Source organism: Molossus molossus, unplaced genomic scaffold (assembly GCF_014108415.1).
Source record: "Molossus molossus isolate mMolMol1 unplaced genomic scaffold, mMolMol1.p scaffold_m16_p_1, whole genome shotgun sequence".
Lineage (NCBI taxonomy): Eukaryota > Metazoa > Chordata > Mammalia > Chiroptera > Molossidae > Molossus > Molossus molossus.
In genome coordinates, this window is record NW_023425344.1 from 209,510,173 (window position 1) to 209,529,395 (window position 19,223).

Below are 19,223 nucleotides of genomic sequence, written 5' to 3' on the forward strand. Positions count from 1 at the left end.
TTAAAAGAACCATTAACAAGCTATAAAATTTTTAATAAATATTTATGAGGATATAAAGGAACACATGAAATAATAAGAAGAGTTATAAAGAATAATTTTTAAAGACCAAAACTCAACTTCTAGAGAAAAAACAACAACAATATCCACAATTAGAAAACTACACTTGGTGAAACTATTATGAGTACACACTGCAGGATCAAAGATCAGTGAACCTGAACACACAGGAATAGAAACTATCTAAAATGAAGAAATAATAATCAGTGTCCTATTCTGTGGCCTGCAGTGCAATATCAAATGGCCTCACATATATAATTGGACTCCTAAAAGAGAATAAAGATGAGGGAGTAGAGGACAGAAAAAACTTTAAGGAATAATAGCCATTAAAAAAATATGTAGTTAAAAAATTTTAAACTCACAGATATATTAATCTCAGTAAACCCAAGAAGAAAAACAAAGCAAATCTCAAAAAAATATATTCTAATCAAATTTCTTTAGAAAATAGTAATAAAGAAAAAAAACCTTAAAAGGAGCCAGAGGATAAAAGACCTGTACCCATGAGGGAAAAGAAGGTTGGCAGACTTCTCATCATAAACAATGAAGACTTAAAGACAATGCAACAATATCCTTCAAGTACTGAAAAAACAGACTGAAAAAACAATACTGAAAAATTGTCTACTTAGGATTCTGTTCCCAACAAAAGAATCTTTCAAAAATCTAGGAGATATTAAGACTTTTTGAAACTAACAAAAGTAGAATTAACTACTTACAAACCTGCACTTGAAGAAATGTTAAAAGAAATTCTACGAGCAGAAGTAAAATAATACCAAATGGGAATTTGGATTTAGACAATGGAACGAAGCAGGCTGGAAGTGGAAATATGTGGGTAAATTTAAAAAGGAATTTCTCTTCATTTTTAATCCATTTGAAAGATAATTTAAAGTACGAAGCAAAATAATAACAATGTATCATGGAGAATATCACTTAAATAAATTTAAAATATATAAGAAAAGCATGATGTTTGGGAGGGGGAAGTAGAAGTCCAATTAAGAAGCAGGGAGTATCAGATACAAAAGCAAGATATAACCATATGCTCTTTCTATGAATCCCACTTTATAAAGACATCAGATAAAAGTAGGTCAGGAAAATATAAAACACTAACAGAAAGGAAGCTGGGATGACTATAGACAAAGTAAACTTCAGAACAAAGAAGAGTACCCAGGATACGGAAGGGTTACCGAGGATAAAGGTGTTTTCCCAGCTCTCCATCATGTAAGGATACAGCAAGAAGACAACCATCTGCAAACCAGAAGTGAGTGCTCACTAGACACTGGATCTGGGGCCCCTTGATCTTGGACTTACCAGCCTCCAGCACTGTGAGAAGTAAATGTTCAGGCTTAAGCATCTATTCTGTGTTAGTTTCTTTAAAGAAGTCCCGACCGCCTAAGATATCAACTTAGTCTATTTTCATTTATAAAAACTCCCAACAACAGCATACTATGTCTTATCAAATGTATATTGGACAGTCACAAAGATAGACAATATTCTGGGCCATAAAACAAGTTTCAAAAAATTTAAAGGAGTTAAATGTTTATTGAGTATTATCTCTACAACAGTGATGCTAAACTAAATTATATGGGAAATATTTCTGGAAAATCCATAAATAGTTAGAAATTAAACAGCACATATGTAAATAATTCATGGCTCGAGAATCATCACAAGGGAAATTAGAAAATAACTTGGTATGAAGTGAAAAAACTACAATATATCAAGTTGTGAGATTGATTTTAAATAGACTATATAAAGAAAAATATATAGTATGAGCTGATTATATTGTTACAGAGAAAAAACAGTAAAATCAATGATCAAAGCTTCCACCCAAAGAAGCTAGAAAAAGGAAAGCATCATTAATTAACTTAAAAAAAAGAAAGTAAAAATAAAAATGACAGAAACCAGTGAAATATAGAGAAAAAAAATTATGAAAGCAATAGAGAAAAATAAAGAAATCCTAAAGCTAGTTATTTGAGAAGATTCATAATATTGATTAAAAACTCTAAACAAGCTGATCAGGAAAAATAGAAGACATAAATGATCACTATCAGGAATAAAAAAGGGAACATAATTACAGAGTCTGCAGCTATTAAAAGAATATAAGGCAATACTTTGAATAACTGTATACCAACAAATTCTTCAATTTGATGGAATGGATGAAATTTTTTGAAAGACACAAAGTACCAAACCTTATTCAACATGAGCTAAACAGCCGTACATCTATTTTTCAAATTGAAATTAGAGTTTAAATATCCCCCCCCCAAAAGAAAACCCTAGACCCAGATAACTTAATGAATCATACCTACCAGGCATTTAAGGAAAAAAACAATACCAATTCTATATAAACTCTTCCAGGAAACAAAAGATGAGGAGAGATTTCCCAAAAACTTGTTATCAAAACAATACAAAGATATTACTAGAAATTAAAATTATAGATCTATATCCTTTATGAACATAGATGTAAAAATCTTTAATAAAACATTAATAATTAAATCCAGCAACATGCAAAAAAGATAATATGTCTGGACCAATGAAAGGCAGACAAACTGGATGAAAAGAGGTAAAACTTTCTTAATTGGTATGTGACAATCAGATTCTATATATAAAATGCTAAGGTATCTTCAAAAATACTGCTAGAACTAATTAGTGAATTTAGCAAGGTTGCGGAATAGAAGGTCACTATACAAAAACAATTGTATTTCTATATGATAGCATTTCACTACCTGAAATTAAAATTTAAAAAGCAGTATCATTTACAATAGCATGAAAAACATGAAATATGGATATACTTAATAAAAGGTTTGTAATAAATGTACATTAAAAATGACAAAACAGCCCTGGCCAATTTGGCTCCGTGGTTAGAGCACTGGCCTGAGGACACAAGAGATGTGGGCTTGATTCCTGCTCAAGAGCATGTACCTCGGTTGCAGGTTTGATCCCCAGCCCCAGCCAGAGTAGTCCAGGAGGCAACCAATCAATGTGTCTCTCTCACATCGATGTTTCTCTGTCTCTCTCTCTCTTTTTTTTAATCCTCACCGGAGGACATTTTTCCATTTTTTGTTCAGATAGAGTGAGAGGGAGAGAGAGGAAGAGAGAGAGAGAAAGAGAGAGAGAGAAACATTGATGTGAAAGGGACACATCGAGTGGCTGCCTCCGGCATGACTCAACCAGGGCGGGGGACAAACTGCAACTGAGGCACGTGCCCTTAGCAGGAACTGAACCCGGGTCTCTCTGGACTGCAGGCCAATGCTCTAACCACTGAGCAAAACTGGCCAGGGCTGTTTTTACTCTCTTTCTCCTTCCTTCCCTCCCACTCTATCTAAAACTCGATGGGAAAATATCCTCGGGTGAGGATCAAAAAAATTGACAAAACATTACTGTACTAAATGAGAGAAGACAAATAAATAGAGAGATACACCATAGTGATGGGTTGGCCAACTCAATATTGTTAAGATGTGAATTTTTTCCAAATTTTTCTAATAGGCGCTCAGTTTTTTCTGTGAACCTTAAACTGCTCTAAAAATAAAGTCCATTAATTAAAAACAAACAAACAAACCTCCCACGATCCTGCCACTTATTACAAATATTCTTATTTTCATCTAGCGGCCCTTGTACATATACACACACTTCCATATAGTTGTGATTATTGAAGGACAATCACTTGCCCTTCTGCATTTTAACACATGATAATATACCCACGTCTTAGCAGAAGCAAAGGTTGGAATTGCTTAAGCATTTCTGCACCCAAACTATTTATTAGTAAGATGCTTTAGATATTAAAACTTAATGGAGAACCAAAGGGTAGGAAGCTAACATTTATGGAACACTTACAAAGTACCAGGCCCTATGCCAGGTGCTTTACACATTGATTTTATTTAATCCTCTTAACAACCGTATGAGGTAGGTGTTATTATCTCCATTTTATAGAGAAACAAACTGTAATTTTAAAATAACTCAATTATCAGATTAACCAAAGATCATCCTTGGACAAGCTTAGATGTAACTGGTAATACGCCCAACCCAGATTTTCTCCTGATAAGAAGAGTAAGTCAAAATAATATTTACCAAAGGGTGTCTTATGAAACCCCATTTTTATAGGAAATTAAAAGAGAGAGAGAGAGGAGAAAGGGAGAGAGACGGGGTGGTCAAAAGTACGTTTACAGTTGTGAGTACACAAAACAGTTTATTCTTGTATTATGTATTTTTCTATTAGAACAGCTGTAAACCTACTTTTGCCCACTCCTGTGTATAGTTATAGATACATGTACCTCTTCTAAAATTTTTGAGAAGATCAAGGTGAAAATTTAAAAAGCCTCTTTCTTATAGGACACCTCATGGTTTTGATATGCTAACGTTTGCTGTGAATTTCCCGTTTTTTGGAGCAAGAATATTGGAATACTAGTCCTATCCAACACACTTTGGGAAATCCTGACCCATAACATCATTCATAATTTATTCAGTGGACTCACTGGTTAATTTAAGAATTTCCAGAATACATTCTATGACAGTGTCCATAAAAAATTCCAAACTTCATCTTATTATTTATTTTATCAAATGAATAATATACCTTGGGGTTAAGCCATGAAATGATGTAGAAGCATAGAATTGTAAGCCTGGAAGAGATCATGAGAACTCAAATAGGCCACCTCCCAGGCTTCAGAAAGGACCACACGTAAGCCATCACGGACAGATGGGTATCTAGCTTGTTGTAAAAGACCTCCAGGGAAGAAAATTCCATAACCTCCCTGTAACTTATTCCAGATGCCCAGCTCTTCTGAGAAAATGATGAGCTCCTTGAAGCTCTTCTAGTTATTGTGCTTGTACTGAGGGCTTCATTATCATGGTGGTATATTGTATGCAGGTGTTTAGATTTTAAAAAAAGGATACTGGTGAAAGTAAGATGAAGGTATGTATATCATCTATATCTATATCTATATCTATATCTATCTATATCTTATATGTATAAAGTGTGTATATATATATATATATATATTTCTATCTATTTAGAACATAGGAGTTAAAAATATCAGTTCAGAATCATCTTTGACATTTTCTTCTATTTTCAGTTTCAGTTAGCCATCTCATCCTGTAACTTTCTCTTTGAAGTCTCTCTTGATTTAATCCCATCTTTCCCCCTTGCCAGCCATGGTTGAAGTTCAGTCTTGCTAGTTTGGATCTCTCAAATAACTCTTGACTAATTTTCCTATCTCTAGACTCTGTTCTTTCTATTTTGCCCTCAGAGTGCTAAAACACTCATTTTTTAAAGCACAGCTCTGTCATGTCACTGTCCTGTCTAGCGTTTTTGGTGACTTCCTGTTGCCAACAGTGAGGATGTGAACTCCATGCACTGCCCTGTTTGGCTCCTTGTGATTTGGCCCCAAATTCCCTTCCCTGTCTCACTACCACTCATTCCGTACCACACATTCAACCCGTCACTCATAGTAAACACTTTCTCCTGACCCTAAGGATTTTCACGCTTTTGTGCCTCTGACTTTTGTCATGCCTTCTGCCTAAAATTTCGTACTCTCCCCTCTTTGTCATGTTCTTAATCATCCGTCAAGTCCCAGCGCCTCTGTGAAATCTACCTAGATCTCTCTAGGCTAACCTAATTATTTTCTTGAGTTCCAGAAACTTTTGCACATGCTTCACTCATATCACTTAGAAAGTTACGTCATGAAATGAGGTAGCTCTTCAAGCGGTGGGTGGCGTGACTCTGATATGTGCCGTGGAGAGGAGAAATGAGCAGAGGCGAGAGAAGTGAGCACAGGGAGGCCAGGACAACTGTCTGCCCAGCGAAGGAAAATGGTGACAGTGAGAATGGTGCTTGGGTGTGAGAGAGAAAAAACTACTAGGGGCCGTTCCCCTGAGGAATGAGAGGTCTCTGTCTGTAATCCAGAAACGATGGGCAGGTGCAGGGCTGGGCCAGACAGCAGCTCCTCCGTGTCTTCTGGCACCAAGAAGGCAGGACACAGGACAGACCACAGCAGGAAACCTCCAAGGGGAGAACTTGCACCTTATCCACCATCCTCAGGACATGATGAACAGCGTCGAGGCCAGGAACCGGGGCGTAGGGAAAGGGCGGTTGTCAGTGTCACTCCACAAACACAGCTTTGTTCCTGTTTCACGCTGCAGTTAGCAGTATGTCTCTGCGGTAACAATACCAGTCTGGCGTTAGCATTTCAGCTGTTCTCAGGAGTTCTGGTTGGGGGAGGAGGGAGTGTGCCAACTTGGCAACATTCTCTGAAGCTCATTATCTAGGGACATTCTGAATAAATTGCAGTAATGAGTATGTTTAAGAGTATTGTTGAATTGGTGAATGAAGACATGCACTAGAAATTTATGAACTTAGGAAATATCCATCTAAAATCGTCTCAAGAGTACATAGTTGATGTAACCAGAGGGAAATAAAACCAATGCTTTAACCACAACTTATACATGTAAAACACATATTTTTTTCCCTTCAAAGTGATTACCGTAGGCAACTGCATACGTAGGAAAATCGTATAACCATTTCTGTGTTACTGAACTCCCATCACGTGCTGGGCCTTGCTCCGAATGCTTTATAATCTCCAGTCTCACAGTAGCCATAGGAGGTCCGCATTATCTCCACTTCGTAAATGAGAAAACGGCGTGACTCGCCCCAAAGGGGTCCGCTGGTGGCATATCCAGCAGTTGACCAAAAGTCAACTCGAGACTAAGCGCATATTCTTCTTAGTCTGCCGTGTTGATTCAAAACATTTATTTGTAAATGCTTTTAGAATCCAAGCTAATTCATTTAATATTCCCAATAGTAGTGACTCTTTTAACTTTCAGAATGATTTTGAGTTTCACAAAGAGTAAAAAAACTTTTTGAATCACGTGTGGTGAAAATGGTGGGAGATTGGGGTCCGTTAATAGGATTTGGGACCAAAAATGAAGTGTGACTCTGGAGGAGATACTTTGTATGATTTTTAACATAAGTAAAAGATAATTTAGAATACCATTGATTTTGGACTTTCTAAACCACTACAGAGCCTGAAAAAATAGGATTTGATATAGAAAGTGTTAACGTTTTAATTTTCTATCAAACCCGTAATGCTTCCATTGAAACTTAGGTTTGGGAGTCTTGTTATAGGCTGCTAGCCCGCCCCCCCACCACCACCAAATTCTGTATCAGCAAGTGGCAGAACAAACCCCAGACTGTCAGACTCCAGCTTCTTTCCACTGTATATCCTTTGGGACAACCTGTCGCAGCCCCTAAACACTTGGGGACATGTCTTCGGAGCCCCAGGCCCTGCCCAGTGAGTCCTCTTCTGCTTGCGGGGTGACGGAGAACTCTTCTCTCCGGCCTGAGCAGAGTCACTTTCAGGACCTGCTCTTGTTTTATACTGAGCAGAAATTCATCTCCATGCCTTAGGCTTTTCAAGATTTTGAGAAATTATCACAATATGAGCAAAAAGGAAGAAGTTAATGTAGACATATTCCGCAGAGATGTTTGTCAAACAAAATGGAAGCTGCAAAGGAGGCAAACCTGATTGCCCCTTGCCAGGCCAGTGGTTTTTTTAGCTGTCACCCAACCCAATTTTCAGCATAGACGCAAAGGAAAAGCCCCGAAATACTTTTCTAACTTTTCCATATTTAGCACAACACCACACAAAATTGCTAAATACCATATAACCACACTTACCACCCTGGGGCCTATAAATTCAGGATTCAGACACTTGATTACAAACCACAGAATGACTCTGTTTAAGAAACAGTATGTGGTATTGTAAGAAAACTGCCCCTATTTGGATGTTCTTCTGCTTATTAAGTTGGTAATGTGGGTTTTTCCCTCTCTCTTCTTTCTCAATCCTTCTACCGTGGCTGTCATCTCCAATTTGGGGGACAACTGTATGAGTACTGGGGGTGTGAGCCTGCAAGAGCTGGGGGAGCGTTTTCTGCTATAATTATTGTCCCAAAGAAAAATAAGCACATACGTTTTTGGTTTCTCAGTAAACTTCCATAGCAAAACAGGACTCGATCACCAATTTTTAGGAGGGCAAAGGTATGACAGAAAATTCACCCTTCCGATCTGGGCACCCAGGTACGACTGCAGCGTCACTTTGTTTGTTAATTTAACTGCGAGGTCCCCCTTCAGCTCGGGATTCGTGAGCTATTCTTTATTATCTACACCTTTGCACCAACATCTTATCAGACCCTTTAGGCACACTAAAGTATACATGAGGGAAATCTCAACATATATTTTTGCATTTTTATAGAGATTGAACTGTAAGCGAATCCACTGGAAGGCACTCACATTCCCCCTCCCCCTCCAGGGAGATGCCTCAGAAACAAACACCTGTTAGTCTGTCATTTCTCCTCTCAGTGGGGCTGGTCCCACCCTTTAGCAGGCCTCTACTTCAGAAAAATGTATTTCAATACATTAGAAAATGATAAACATTTAAAATGCTTAAATGTTCTTTATGATAAAACTTTTAGTTTTTAAATGTAAATCCCTCATTTTATCCCTCGGTGATAGTGCATGCGTAGAAGCCATGCCACCACACCAGGAGTTCTCTGACGATTTTCCAAGCTCACATGGAGACTTGACTGTGTTCCAGAAACGTGCTGAGTGTGCTTGGCGATCATTTCAGGACGTAGGTATCACTCCCTCCCTTGGCAGGACTATGAATGAGAATCGTTACTGATCTCAAGTAAAATCCTAGAGTAATTATGAGAGAGACGGGATTGCAACCTGTCCTCTTAAACACTCTACTGGAACATCTAAACAGAACGAGAGAGGACTTTTATATCAGTCTGGGTTTTCAGATGCAAGCAACAGATGCTGATTCTGACTTATTTCAAGGGGAAAAAAAGAAAAAGATGATGGGGAGCTCATGGAAAGTCTTGGAGTGCTGGACCCAGGCTCAGAGGCTCTGTCGTCGCAAGCAGTACCAAAGTCGCACTGCAGGTGGGTCCAGGGAGGATGGCCCTGCACTCAAGCCATGGGCACAAATGACCCCGGACACAGGGCACTGCTGGGCTGTTGCTCCGAGGACTTGATCTCATGGCAATGGCCTCCCTGCCAGAGGAGTTTCTTGGGGATCCCTGCTTCCTTGCACCTCTAGTCCCCTAGGCAGAGACCAGAGTAGGTGAATTGATTGGTGGAGCTGAGGTCACGTGCCCACACACCAGCAGCACAGAGGACTGGGAACGTGAGTTTGGGGGTTCTCAGCTTCTGCGATGACAGATTTCTGTACCTCCCACCGCAATCCATAGGGAGTTAATTGCCCATTGGGAATGAAGAGTAGATGCTTGGCAGCCGGAGGAATAGCAGATGCCCCTACACCTGCAAACTAGAGTGGGGAGCTTCTCCAGCATCACACAATCGACTCCTTTGTCCAAATGCGTAGAAGATTCTCCGTAACCCCCACCCAGTGATTCCAGTCATCAGTACATATAGCAGGGCTCTGTGGTTCACCAGAGTGTTCTGTGGACGATGAAGGGTGTTAGCAGGGATCTTGAGTCATGCATGACTACTACTTAAAGAAAAAAACAGAAGAAAAATGTAAGTGCTTTTGAATGACTGGTGCTGCTGAATCAATGCTCTGTGGATTGAGGCTGGAGAACATTGTGTCCAGAGTAACTGCATTTTGGATGAAAAATAAAAGAAGAGCTTCTGTAAACTTGTAATTACCCTTCTGGCATGCTCATGGTAAATGCCAACGGTACAGATGTCAGCTTCCTGCCTGGGCCAATTTTTTTTACCAGATCCACTTTATTTTCACCAGAACTCATCTCCCAGAGGTCCTCCCCTATAAAAGGGAAAGAAGAGAAATATCTCTATTAGAGGAAAGAGAATAAATCGTGCCTGTCTTGGACATCTGTTGTATTTCTCTGCGTGGCCTTCATTTTTTCTTCTTTCATTAACAATATTATAGTATTCCTTTAGGAATGACCCTACCCTGCCTGATCTGGGGATGTTTCATGTGACCCATGGACACTTGTATACAGTGGTTTTTCAGGGAAGGGCATGTGATACAGAACATCCCAATGAGAACATTCCAGGTCTTTCTTGGAACTGCTGGAAAAGAGAAATTCTGTCTCCTGGAATTACTGAGCTGGTAGATTGTATCTGAATCTTCAGATGGACATCTTGCCACCATAGTGGGGACCCTATTTGAGAATACAGCCAACAGAGAAACTCAAACAGATATTGAAAGGAAGATTGAATACTTACAACATCATTTCAAAACCTAGACTGAGCCAAGATCAAAGCCGGTAACCTTGGGCTTTTCTATGACTTAAACTTGGAAATGTCTTCATGTGTTAAGCCAGTGTGAGCTGGGTCTCCCCTTACATGCAGCCAAAGAATCCTAACCAATTCACTGACCTTTTTGCTGACTTTTGAAGTTCCGGGCTGCTTTGGTTCAAGAAGCAGCCCCATAACTAGCTGTCTTGAATGTTGTAAAACAGGCTCATAGTTTGGGTAAAGAATTGGTTTAAATGTTTCCCCCCAACATCGAGAGTCTAGGATTGTATGAGTAAAGACAAATGGGAAGCTCTTGTTAAAATACATTAGATGCTATCTCAGAAAAAAAGATAATGATGGGATTGCCATTTAGCACAACAAGAACATTACCCAAATTGGCTTGGTAGCTATTTTAAGTTCCATTTAACTTCTCGTGGTAATGCTTTTCATAAGTACTTTGTAATTTCTAAGTTTGCGAGGCTTAAATAATTATGTAATTACTTTGCAACGACCACAGAGCTCCATTTGGATTTGGTAGCTACTTTAAGCCATGTGAAGTTTTTCATTATAAATTATATTATGTTTAGTACATAATTTATAGTTTGTATGAAAAGAATAACTATATCGTGCAACTATTCTGCAATAGTGTAGCAATTACTCCCATATTGTGGTAACTGTCAGTGGAATAACTACTTCTTTTGTAATTACAGAAATGATAACATCAAATCCAACAATTTCCTGGTGATAACATTTATAACTATAAGTTCAGCTATAATTCAGCTGCTGCTTCTCAGCCATTCCAGCTGAGCAAGAAAATAAATGATGTAAAATTTGTTTCTGCCACTTTAATATTAGATGATATTTAGCAAGTATATACTACAGGAATTGAAGCTTGGAAATAGATCATGTGCAATGAGATCAAAGTATATTATTTGCCTCCATTTATACTCCGACTACAAATAGGCCTTGATCAGCTACAACAGTTCAAGATCAAGGAATCATGCAGAAAAGTTATATTTTATTGTAACATAAACCCAGTTGACAAACTGCCCTGAAAGATGTGGTGTGAGAAATAGACTTCCGTATGGCCTGGAAGGGAAGCGAAAGGCACAGGATATGGAATTAGAAACCTGAGTTTAAGTCTAAGTTTGCTACTTCCTAGCTCGGTGATCCTACCAACCGTGTAATCCCTCTGAGCTTGTTTCCTTTTCTGTCGACGGGGCAGGCTCATACTCATCTCATAGGTTTGTCGCACAACCAAATGATAGAAAACATTTGGAAGGGTTGTGTCAAATTCTAAATAAATACGAGGTACTCTTAAAGAAGAAAGCCTTTTGTTCTGATTCAGTTTTCTTAGTTGGAAATGAAATATTCTTCTTTCACATAACTTTTATAATGAAAAGTAAAGAAAACTAGACAGTGCCTACTATGTGCCGGAGACTACACGGATGCAAAGCACTTACCCTGGCGTCGTTTTCCTTTTCATACAATCCGGACTTTTCCCGACGGCGTCTGTGGTATGCATTTTCTCCTTAAAGATGTACTGCTTGAGTGCTTTTGAATTTTACTTTATTAGTGAGAAGTACAAATTTTCTTAGGCAATCAGAAAAAATGTAAACAAAAAGATATTTCTCCACCAAATGGTTTGGGTATGAGATACAATGAAACTCCCCAGTCAGCTTCGAAAAACATAAATATCTAAGTCTTATCTGGAGGATATTATTGTAATGTTTTAAGGGTTGCTAGAGGTAAGCATTAGGAAATTATTTTTAAAATGCAGTCAGCTATTTAATCTTAGATAGGAAGTTTCAGTCCGTTGATATTCAAGTCCCAGATAGTAACCCTACTACTTGTTAAGTTTAATTGGTTTAATATAAAGTGTAATGTGCACATACTTTCTTCTTGGAGTTAAAAGAGTCCAGCATGTTATTCTGAACTAGAAGGGAGGATTTTAAAAGGATATAAAAAACTTCTATGGAGCTTTGAACTTCTGTTACATGTCAATGTCTGCATTGATACCATGAGCATTCATAATTGTAGTAGTGGTTCTGTGCGATCTTTAGAGATGAATAAGGAATAAAGAATCAAATCATTTCCCTGTAAGAGAAGAGTAACACCTTTCCAAATTGAGCTTTTCCCCTACCTGCATGGAGTATTGGAGGAGTTCTTCCCTGGGGCCAGAGGTCCCGCCACCTCTGGGTGTGAGTGTGCCAGGAATGTCTGTTTGTGCGAAGCACTGAAAAGGTGTGCACTGTTGCATTAAAGAGGTCACGTGCAGTGTGATATTTTTAACTCCCTGATGACTCAGTCCAGTTTTTTATTTTAATTTTTCTTGTCTATTACATTTCTGCATGATTTTCCTAAGGCTGGCGCAACAAAGACCACAGATGGGGTAGCTTAAACAACAGAAGTTTATTGTCTCACAGTTGTGGAGGCTAAAATTCCAAAATCAAGGTCTTGGCAGGGCACACCTCTCATCTCCTTATAATGCCCCTTTCTGATTGAGATTGCTCAACTCTGAGCAAGTTGTTAGTGCCAGAGTCAGAAAGAATATCCATGCCTAGAAATAAAAGCATCGCCTTGTTGTTTGAGCTGCCATGGAGGTTTTCCAACTACTTTTAACTCCACAGATGTGGCTATAATGATTTAATGGTCAGTGTTACTGTTAGTGTTTAATAGATCTCAGTTTATTCTCTCTATGCAGATAAGACATATCAGAAGCACACAAATTCATAAACAAAACCGTAACATATCCCAAAGCCAGTCCCTGCCTCTCAAATGTTGGAATCATTGCTACATTATTCGTTAAAAATACCAGTTCACAAACTCGAGTATACAGAAAATATAATTTTATTGTTTGTTATTTTGAACTCAAACTTTTCCAGGGTGACAGTAATTTCCCCTAATACAGGGTTTCACCTGGTTTTCCCCACGTGACACCCAAGTAAGGATCTCAAGTGTGAGAGATGGTTTATACAGACAGCCACCGAGGTGCCCATGACTCTGTCGGTCTTCCCAGGCCACGGCAGACATGTCCCCCAGTTCCTACCGCTCTCTCTGTGTGTTCAATGCTGCCCCTGGGGAGTCAGTCAATTCTGGTGCTTCTGTCACGTGGGAACGCAGAGGTGAAGGGTGCTGGCCATTTCCTCTGGGTCTGGCTGTCCGTCTCTGGCCTCCCCTGGGAAGTGAGGCTCAAGCCCCTCTCCTTCTGGATTCCACGCGTGTCTTGGCAGGTGTTCAGCACCTGCTCGGGGCTCTCCACTGCGGTGTCCACACTTCCACTGCTTCTTCCTCATCGTCTCTCGCAAGCTCCATCACCTGTGTGGCTGTGTAAGCATGTGTGCACGCGTGTGCAGACTTCACCCTTTGTGTTTTCTTCCAAATCATCTATGCAGTGACTTAGTTCAGTGCTTCTGAAAGCCAATGTGACTGACGGAGAAAAGTCAGAAAAAGACTCCTCTGTTACAGCAGTCCTCCGAGGCCATAAACACAGAAGACTGTTTATGTGGGGGAAGACAAATGCTGAGAAAGGCTAATATTCACCGTACTTTATGTCGTGACAATAGCTTGATTTTCTTTTGGTCCCCCTTTATCTGATTCCATCTCAGCTCTACAACTCACCAATTATGTAATATTGGGAAAGTTACTTGTCTGCACCTCAGTTTCTGCATCGAAAGATGGGTATAGTAATGTGGGTTATTGTAAAGGTGAACTGCAAAAAAAAATAGCTCAAATGCTTAGGACACTGTCTGGCACCTAGTACTCACTGCCTATTAACTATTAGTATAATTATTATCATTCACAAAATAATTACATGGCTAAATTGGAAGAAGGAAGTTGGGTATTTCTCCATGAGGTGGAACCCACAATCTGAGGTTTGAAGGAGCTATTAGGCATCTCCCAGCCCAGCTCCCGCGTTAGCAGCGCAGGAAGTAGAAGTCAGGGGGGTGACTTGCCTAAGAGCATCTTATTGCGAAGGGAGGACTAGAATCTAGAACCCATCCCTCCCGATTCCCAGCGGATGCCATATGTACGTATATATGTTTCTATGACAGAAACATGTTTCAATGTTACCCACACATTTTTTCCACATAATTATGGGCAGAAGCTAATTTTCTTAGCTTCTAACAAAAGCAGTTGCCCTTCAGTCAGGTCTGTTCAGTCAGGGCAGTAAGGTGGCTGTTTTCCTACCATCTTGGAATGTCAAATAGCCTCCAAGTGTTCTGCCCCCAGACGAGGGACATGTGTCTGGTAATACTTTCCTGTGTGTCCTTGAATATGGCACTTGCCCTCTCTGGTTCTCAACTTCCTTGACCACAGGAGTTGGACTGAGTGGTGTTTCCCCAGTTATATTCCCCATAGCTCCTGCATCAGAACCAAAGCGGACTCCAAGAGTTGGCATCTCTCGGGTGGGGGCTGAGCATCTGCATTGTCACCAAGTTTCTCGAATGATTCTTAAGCACTCAGAGGTTTGGGAATGACTGGCCTAGAGGGTTTCTAAGGGTTCTTCCAACTCTAACATGCTGCAATTCTAAGTTAAATTCCCACAACTCACAGCCTGCCTGCAGCTTAGTCTAAATAGTGCTGCCCTTGTATCTAGAAAAGATGGTTGCTACAAAATATTTATTTCTGTCATGTGTTCAAAATATCTTTTTACCCTGAATGTCTTTAACCTCCCAATGGTCCTTTCATCCAAATTTTGCATGTGAATGTGAAAATATCTCCAGGTAGGATACAGTACTGCATTGCTTCTCTAATTTTTGAGGCTCACCAGAACATTTTTATAACAGAATCCTCGGGGGACCCAGTCGTAGAGACTGCTACAGGTGATACACTGTTCTAACACGGCCCTGATATTTTTAGCAATGTATCCTTTGGACAGGCCTCATCGACGTGCCTGTCTTTCTCACATCCCCTGGGAAACTCCAGTGGACACGAGACTGCTGAGCCTTGGACATTCCAGAATGTAGGACACCACCTGACAATGACAGCTTTAGGGTTAGTCCGCTTTCACTCAGAAAGATGGCTGATGCTTTCTGACACGAGGTTTCCTCTCCCGAGAATAAAGGGCAAGCCAATTTTCCTCTCTGTTCAAATGCTGATCCGGATTCCAGAGACAGGGCATCGTCCTCTGGAGCACACCTGCGCGTCAGGAGAATGACCCCGGGACCATTCATTTCGATGCCAAGTGGCCAGGGCCTCGGTTCCAGTCTCCTCTGGAAAAACTGAGGCATAACTGATTCTGTAACAATCTTGGAAAGCAAACATTTCACTTGAGAGATTTGATTTTGACCTTAGCATCATTCCTTTGAAAAAACAGAAATAAAGGCTTTGCTGCTCATAGTATGGAAATGGTGCTCTTAGTGCACACGTGCGCGTTTGGTTTGGTTTTTGAATCTGTACTGAAAATACGTTTTAGGATTCATCTTTAACCATATTTCCCCTTGCAACAGCACACAACAACTTCACTTGCTATATTATCGCTCATGTGTTGACACATTTTTTACCATGTGATCTGATATTAAAAATACTTTCTGATTTGTGGACCATTATAAGGAACTACAGTCTCTTAACTTAAGAATGCTTGCTGTAAGGATTCATTCGGCTGATTACAGTTTGTTATCCAATTGCAGACTTAATAGAATGTTGGCTGTGCTTTAAGAATAAGACTTGATATAAGTAGTTATATGACCTATGAAATGTCTAAAGTAATCAACATCGCATTCAGTTAAGTATATATATTCCTTCAAAACTATGACATCTTGGGCTATTCAAAAACTATCCATGATCTTTAAACCTCAAGAGTCATTCTCTTTAATTAGAAAAGAATGCTGTCTTTGGCCCTTCCTTCTCTGTGTGTGTGTATTTACAACAGGGTCTCATGGGCAGGATGAGGGGACATAGCGGATGTTCAGCAGAAAGACATCTCAGACAGGTCCAAGTCAGCCTGCCCACTCAGAGCCCTCTCTGACAAATAGCAGGTGTTTTCCTTCTATGTGCCGATGTAAACGAAGAATTGTAGTCATTTCTTATTGGCTTTTAAAGACTTAAAAGAGAAAAAAAAATATCCCAGCCAAGAATATGGATGAAAAGTGGCAAATATAAGTATGTGCTATCCTTGTCACAGGCTCTGTGATTTTTTGCCAAAGAGCCTAGGTGAGCTTTTCTTTTCATTTGGTTAATCTCCTTAAATTGGCTATTCGTTCCCCGAAGCCATTAACTGTTCCAAAATACCCAATTTGCCTTTTTCACTCTGAGCTATATAACCATATAATTAATGAGCCTCTTAATTCTATGTTGTGTGTTGACTTATTCGGCAATGAAACCTGACACTGTGTTAGAATTAGATCATTGGGTTCTTTCAAATAACTGAAACATTAGATTTCTAGAAAATATGCCGTAGCATGTCCAAGCCAATTCATAATTAGATGGCTCAACATGCAAATTACCCATCTGTGTAATGTGAAACTATCCTTAAATCCTCTTATCTCTCTCAACATCAGCAACTCCCCATTTCTTGTCTGTTCATCAACCGATTCTAGGGGAGGTAGCATGGAACTAGGCTTTAAAAAAGAATAAGTATATAACAAATTTACCGTGAAAACTAAGTTGTATCAGCTTGGCATTCTACTTTGCCTTTTAAAAGTGGACTCAGAAATGTTCACCTTACCTCGTGTGTCTATGTGTGGTTTGAGATGACCATTTTAGGCTCTAAACTTCAAAATGATTAGCCATGCAAATCACACCAATGCCTTAAAAGTACTATTTTATGAGGATAATACTAACTATTATGGTGCTTATTAAATGCTTAAAATACTTAGAAGTTAGAGATAGATTAGTAAATCATATCTTCTAAATCTTTTTAAGTTAGTTATTTGCTTCCACCATCATTCTGCGATTTAAATCTGTAACTTTTTGTAATTACCAGTGCTCTTTCAGTTTGTAAATATTTATGTAATGAAAGATCCTCCTACCACTCAACCTATATTGTTCAAAAAACAGAATATTACACATTGAAGTGCATAAGAATTCATAAAAGGAAAATTGAACCTAAAATTTTATATGTGTGTCTTATGTGCTTACATGTACATTTAATTTTAAGATACATTTCTGAAGGGTTGTTGAACCCTTTGAGGTTTTTCAAGGGAATTCCAAATAAGAATATAGCCAAGAAGAAAAGATTTATATCCTTGTCTTTATAAAAATTAAAACCCCAATATGTCAAAAAGCAGCATGTGAACCAAAGTAAACAGCAAGTGAGAAACTTGAAAAAAATATTTGAGTGCTATGAATCAAACACAAGTAGAACATCCTACATATATGAAGAGCTCTTAGAAATAAAGATTAACACCCTCAATGAAAATATAAGGAAATGAAAAGACAATTCACAAATACCAATAGATATAAAAAGTACTTATGTTACATAAACATAGAGAAAAAAACCCAAAAACCTCTGGAAGCCTGAACTCTCTTAGAAAGATGGGTTCTTTTGTCTTACTGAGTCATATTGAGGGGCTAAGAAAAGCTGACATGGAGCATCGTGGCTTTGGAAATCTACAGAGAGGAGTGAGTCCTTTCCTCTGGGTTCTTGTAAGTCTTTTATCCACCATCACCACACGTTTTATTTGTTTGTTAGTTTAATATAGATGCTAACTTGTTTCAGCACCCTGAGTTGAAAATATCATCCTTTCTTTTTATAATTTCCTTTGTATCTTTGTCAAAACTCAATTGGTTGCCCATGTTAGTGTATTTCAGTGATCTTCAACCTTTGTCATTTCATGACACACATAAACTAACTATTAAAATTCTATAGCACACCAAAGAATATATTATATTTTTGGCTGATCTGACAAAAAACATAGGTATAATTTTGATTCATTTACACCGAAAGGCCATTGTTTTGTTGGCTGTTGTCATTTTTTAAATTTTTATTTGACACCCTACGAGGAAAGAGGTCACTGCCCCTGACTAAATAGTCAGGTATTTTATGTTTTAAAACTTCTTGCAGCACACCTGTTGAAAATTGCTGGTCTATTTCTATAATCTCTATTGTGTTCCATTGATCTCTGTATATATGCACTTGCCAATATTATACTATTATGTTTAATGCAATTTTTAGCAAGTCTTGAAAGCAGGTGGTACAAGTCCTCCAACCTTGTTCTTTTTCATAATTGTTTGGACTATTTTAGATTCTTAAATTTTTTTCATACAAATTTTAGATTTTTAGAATCAGCTTGTAAGTTTCTTTAAAAAAAATCCTACTGAGACTTCGATTGGAATTGTTGCATCTATAGAGCAGTTTGTAAAGAAGAATTGCCATCTTAACATCTTAACAATATTGAGTCTTCCAATCTATCAGTACAGTTTCTCTCTCCTTTTACTTAAGTTTTTTTCTGAATACAGATCTTACATATGTTCTGTTAGTTTTATACCTAAGTATTTTGAGTTTTTAGTGCTATTTTAGATTATACTTCTTAAAATTTTTTAGGTACAGGATTAATTAAATAGAGAAGAGATAGTATTTTCAATAAATGACATTTTAACATTTGTACCTTCATGTGCAAAATAATAATAATAAACCTTAACCCGTACCTTGAACCTCAGCCCATACCTAAAACAATGATCTCTAAATGAATCATAGATCCAGTATAAAACCTAAAGCTTTAAGAAAACTTCTATAAGATAATATTTGTTAAAGGGTTTTGCCCTTGGATTATGCATAGATTTCTTAGAGATGAAACCAAATACATAATCACTAAAAGAAAAATTTTGATAAATTGGACTTCATCAAAATTATAAACTTAGACCATTTGGAGGACACTTTTTAAGAGAATAAAGAGACAAGCTACAGAACAATATAAAATATTTTTTAAACTAAAAACTGATAAAACACCAATCAGAAAGAATATATGTACCCCCATGTTTGTAGCAGCACTATTTACAATCGCTAAGATCTGGAAAC